Below are 6,000 nucleotides of genomic sequence, written 5' to 3'. Positions count from 1 at the left end.
TCCGTGGCGCAGGCAGAGCGATGACTGACCAAGGCGGAGCTGGAGGGATGAGCCGTAAGGACAACGGCCCCAGGTGGCGCCGAGGGAGGGAGGAGCCAAGGCTGAGCTGGAAGACCTGAGGCAGATCCACACAGCAGAGAGGAGTCAACAGAAGGGGAGCCAAGGGACTGAAGAGAGCCAGCAGAGCCTGTGCCAGTCTTTGGTAGAAGAGGTGGGAGAGGGAGGCTGAGTGAGATCACTGGAAATGCAGGAAACTTGGGACTGGGCGGGAAAAGCAGGGACGGGAGACTACAGGGATTATCCTCTTCAAAATCCTCATAATATATTGCAGAGGCCAGCTGAAGCTCACCCTCAGCAGCGGGAGTGAGAGTGGGGCTCCATTCCATACCCTCGAACTCCACTAGGGTACCGACTTGCAAGGACGATGTTGCCGGCTCACGCATCTGGTCAGACTCTCTGTGGGTCTCGGGCTCTGGGGCGATGATCAGCTCAGGTGTTGACTCTGGTGCTGGCATCACTGCAGGCTCAGTCTCAGGGTCTGTAGTGGGGCTGATGATATCCTCTTCACCAGGGCAGATGGTGAACAGAGATCCAATTTTCTCCAGCACCCACTCCACAAGCATGGCGAAGTTTTCCAGAGGACCGTCCATGGGCAGGTGTGCCTTGGACCACTCACTGAGGCTGGAGTAATAAAAAATGCAAAGAGAGTGATCTGGGTAGTAGGTGAGGCAAGCCAGATCTAAAAACTCCCTTGTGTGTTCCTCGAGGTTTTGCTCCTTCTGCTCCATACTACAAAAAAAAAACAAAAAAAACACTACCAAAAAAATAAGGTTCCATGTTCTGTCAGGCTGTGTGGTTGTAATAATGAAGACGAGGAGTACAAAATAGATAGTATTTTAATAATAGTCTTCAAGAGGAAACAAGCAAGAGAACTGAATAAAAACCACATTTAGCTAAGATGACAGAATAATGAAAAGAGGACACTAAGGGCTTAAATACACAAGGAGTAATCAACGTAACAGCAAACAGGTGTGGAACTCAAATCAGCAACCACAGTAACTAACAATGAAAGGGAAACACTGGCAAAATGGGAACAGGGAAAACGAAACCAAAACACAATGAAACTAAACAAACTAAAGCATAATCCTGACAACTGTATAATGAAGCACAGTATTTTTTTTTCTGGCTGTTGGAGAGGCTTTTGGACTGTTAGGTTCTGATTAGGTAATGGACAAGTAAACCCCCCTGGGTGCCGGTCAGAGCACAAATAATGAGGAGACAGGTAATCAGCTTAACCCTGTGTATTAGAGGCAGAGGGATGGGCCACAGATGTATATTCAAAGATGTACATAGTCTGAAAAATAATAAGTACAATAAAGATAATAAATAAACTAAATATATATAAACAAAATTACCATTCACTGTTACATATACAACAAAAAGTATCCCCAATTCACATCAGTGATGTTTCTATACATAAAAATATAGTTTACATAAACCGAGACAATGTATTTCATAGAAAATACGGAACATAACGGTAATCACTTGTTCAGTATTATAACAGAATGCAGATTAACATCACATCATTAAGAACTCGTAACATAGATCAGCATCTTAATAAAGAATGAACAATCACACATTTAATAATATTACCAATCTGAACAATCGCTACAGGACATGGCTAGGAATGTATGTATGTCACAGAGATTAAAGACATTACAGTTCGGAACACTGTAAATCCAAATATAATGCAAATGGCTTATTTTGAGGACAAAGACTTTGATGTTACATCTACAGCAATCACCATGAATAAACTGGAATAAACATCCTTTCAGCTGATGGCTCAAACAGATCACAATGACACAGCAGATAGTGGCAGATCACCTAACTACGCTGCTTGCTACCGGAATATTACTATGGCTATGGTTTCAAAATAAAAGTCCCTCTTGAAGGAACCCAGCTGCCCCCAAAGATGCAGAGCATCTTTGCTTCCATGAAAGGTGACTCAACTACTCATGGTTGGGGGCATTAAGTCCATCCTTTGGTAAGGCAAGCAGGATAACCAGGTGGGCTACCAGTCTAGTATAAACTTGGCCCTTTATTTCCACATCAGCTGACCTGAAATGACCGTCCAGACTTGGGTGGGTCTTGATGACTTTTCCCACAGGCCATAAGCTCTGAGGTAGCTGGGGGACTACAATCATAATGTTTTTTTCCTGCAAATCAGGTGGGAATGATTGCTATTTCTGCTGAGTTTGGAGGCTAGGGAGATAATCCCTTATGAACCTGGACCAGAATTGGTCAGCTAAGAACTGGGAATGTCTTAGATCCTGGGTAAATGACTTGAGGCAGAAACCCTTTGGGCCGCATACAGTGTGTGCACTAACCGTGCCGGAGCACAGAACAGCTACTACTTTTGTGTGTGCTACTGTCATCATTACAACAGCAAACATCTTTATTACTACTTTGATAGTACAATTTTCAATTCATGTACTTAATTCGAGTGTATTTGGGTTTATAACGGGACAATCGCGCTCAGGCTCGGTTCAAGGCAACCGTGCCTAGTGTGAGTACACCATAAGGCTTCCTTGGGAACTGACTGTGAACCCAAAACTGTGTACAAGGCTGATTTAACAGATCTCACATCCCTTTCCCAAACTCCACCAAAGTGGGGGGCCAACGGGGGATTAAAGTGGAAGTGGATCCTCTGGCAGCCAAGCTGACACTGTAGGTCAGGAACCAATGTGGCATAAACTTCCCGTAACTCTTTTTCACCCCACGGAGGTTTGTACCTTGATCCGACCATAACTCTGCTGTTGTCCCTCACCTCACATCAAACCTTCTAAGAGCCATGAGGAATGAATCTGTACTCATGCTAGGGAGTAGGTCTAAATGGAGCACTCTCATGGTCAGACATTTGAAGAGAATACCCAACCACTTCTCTGTATTTCTTCCAATTTTGACCAGAAGGGGTCCAAAGAGGTCCACTCCACAGGAATATAAGACAGGTTTGCAGAGCCAAAGACACACAGAAGGTAGATCCGCCATTTTAGGGATTGTTGGCTGGCCTTCCAATGTCAGCATTTTGGACAGTCATGCTGAAACTGCCGGACAGCTTTGCAGCCTTGTAGGTTCCAGTAGTATCTCCTTATTTCTGCAAACAATTGTTCCGATCCAGAATGATGTAACTGGTGGTCATAATGGTGAATGATCAGATGGGTGACTAGAGTCCTCAACATTTGGAACTCTTCTCAAATGACCTCCTACTCTGATCAGACAAGCAGTACTTCTGTGCCTGATGGAATTCCCAGTCCCTAACTGTTTATAATCCTCAGGGAAGGATTCCTGCTGCACCCGTTTAAGGATAAGGACAGGTAGGTCCAACCCTCCTGGTCAGTAGTCCAGAGGTAAGCCACCGCTCTATATGCCTGCTCAGAGGCTTCTGAGAAAATATGTACCTCATTGGTAGCTCCATCCATCTCAACTCCAGGAGGGACAATAAGGCCGGGGAAAGGAGATACAAGGAAGGTATTAGAGTTGTGCATTCCAGGACTGAAGGAGCACAGGTGGCAGTCTAGAGTTGTCTCACCCTCTACTTGTTGCACAGTTACTTAATGATGACCTTCGCTCATGTCGTATAAGGTAGAAGCCATCCCAGAGGATCGTACTGGGTAGATAGGATCTTATAGATGTTCCTCAAAGTGGGAGTCTCATATATCACAGGGCGGTGTTCGCAGGACAAAGTGTCTGTGTGCCAGCGTCCTCTCGGGGACGTCTGATTTCTCCTGCGTCAACCACAGTTTCACACTCGCTGCTCAGGCATTGGTTGGTAGATGACTCTGTACATCAGGATCATTGCAGGCCCATTGACGAATCAAATACAACTCCAGAAAGGATATTCCTTAGTCCTTAATTAAGCTCCGAGCTGCATCAGCAGTAGGTAGGCTGTGCAGGCAGTTATCGACATAGAAACATCTCTCCACTGAAAACCGAATAGCCTCATCTGTCAGGGGGTGTTACCATACATGGCATTGTAGTGCATAGGTAGCACACAGAGGTGGGTAGTAACGAAGTACATTTACTTCGTTACATTTACTTGAATATTTTTTTGGAAAATTTGTTCTTTTAAGAGTAGATTTAAATGTGGGTACTTTTACTTTAACTTGAGTAAATTTCTAATGAAAAAGCTGTACTTTTACTTCGTTACGCTGGGCGACGTTCCTCTCGTTACTTTATTTTAAAGCAATACTGTACATGTTAAGAAATGCATAGTTTATTCCAAGCGTGCTGTCTCTTTTTTTTTATCTTTTTACATGAAAGATGCCCCATTCACAAATTAATCACTCTTTTAAGTCGATTCCGTTCAAAGACTTGATCAAACAAGTTGGCAAAACTGTCTAAATTGGTTCACGAATCAGTTTGAATGATTTGTTCAGTTCCCTGCACGCACTGAATCGTCTGAAGCGGTTTCTCACTCGGAATCGTTGGATGAAGTGGCAGTGGACCTACAGTCAATTACAAGCAAATCTGCAAATGCATCCTATTGTTTGCCAGCGATGAAGATCTTTATTAGTTGAACAGTGTATGCTGTCTGTAAACAATTCCACAGGTATCGATTTTATTTGATTTCAATTCATACAAACAGTAGCCTACATTTTACAACCAAACAGATTATTACGCCACGATAACACCACTACGATGTATGTAGTATTTCTTTACCTTTTTTTTTTTTTTTTTTTGGACATATATCTTAATTTATACATTAAATAAGCTACCAGAGAGTATGAAATGTACACCTGCTGTCGTAGCCTACCTATTGCACAGTGGTGGCGCCGACGACCTGTTCGTCTTGAAAATGAACGCCTTTGTGTAGACACAGTTAACCAGTTTATATGCGCCTGCAGAAACATACATTTGATTACATTTTGGAGAACAGACGGAAGAAGATCCATCAGTGTGCATTTGATCATTGTTTGTGTTCAGATGTTCAATGGTTATGAGCACGAGCACATGTAAAGAGTTTTCTCTCTTTCTTCTTTCAAATGTAGCTGTATACCTTATTATTATACAAAGCAAAGGACGTGCAATGATATTCAGGCTACAGATGCCAGAAATAATGCTTGTCTCTTCTGTGTTTGTTGCAAAGATATCTAATTATGATAATAATAATAATCTAATTATCTTAAATATATAAATAATAACATGCTATTGTATATATATATATATATATATATATATAGTTACAAAGTAACTAGTAACTAGCTACTTGAGTAGTTTTTTCATTGGATACTTTTTTACTCTTACTCAAGTAACTATTATTATTACTTTCACTTTTACTTTGAGTAAATATTTCTATAAGTACTTGTACTTTTACTTGAGTACAGTTGAGACTCTTTACAGACCTCAGCTTTTACAGGGTCCTTCAGCATACTCCTCTCCATGCTGCGAGGGGTAGTTAGGACTGACTCCTTGGGTGCATTCAACAAAGGCATGTCCTTTCGCCGCAGTAGGGGCGTAGCCAACCGATTGATTCCCTCCATTTCCAAGGTGAGAGTCTTAATTTTTATAAGCAGCTGAAGAGCCTCCTAGTCCTGCTTGGACCAAGTTACCTCTTTGCCCTCCCACTGCAAACAGTGTGCAACTGCCACAGTCACTGAACATTCTGGAGGAGTTCATCCTGAGTTGGAGCCGTGGAGGTTAGTAGACATTGCCGTGTGACAGGAGACCACCCCATGGAATGCGTGGGGCACTGGAGCATCCATCCTAGGCATGTATGAACTGCAGTTGGCACAGCCGTGCCACCCCATCGAACAGGCTCTGTAGGAGTGATGAAATGGGGTTGATCGGAACCAATGAGAAGTAAAGGCTGGACTTCAGTAAGTGTTTGAATAGGAAGACCTCTCAGATGTCTGCACTTCTGTTGTAGCTGTTCTACCGGGACTGAAGCAACAGGTTAAAGGGTTAGTTCACCCAAAAAAGAAAAAGTATGGAGATGGGTAC

The sequence above is a fragment of the Ctenopharyngodon idella genome, chromosome 22, assembly GCF_019924925.1.
Source record: "Ctenopharyngodon idella isolate HZGC_01 chromosome 22, HZGC01, whole genome shotgun sequence".
Taxonomy (NCBI): domain Eukaryota; kingdom Metazoa; phylum Chordata; class Actinopteri; order Cypriniformes; family Xenocyprididae; genus Ctenopharyngodon; species Ctenopharyngodon idella.
The sequence above is the reverse complement of the archived record's forward strand: the minus strand, read 5'-3'. Positions refer to the sequence as shown.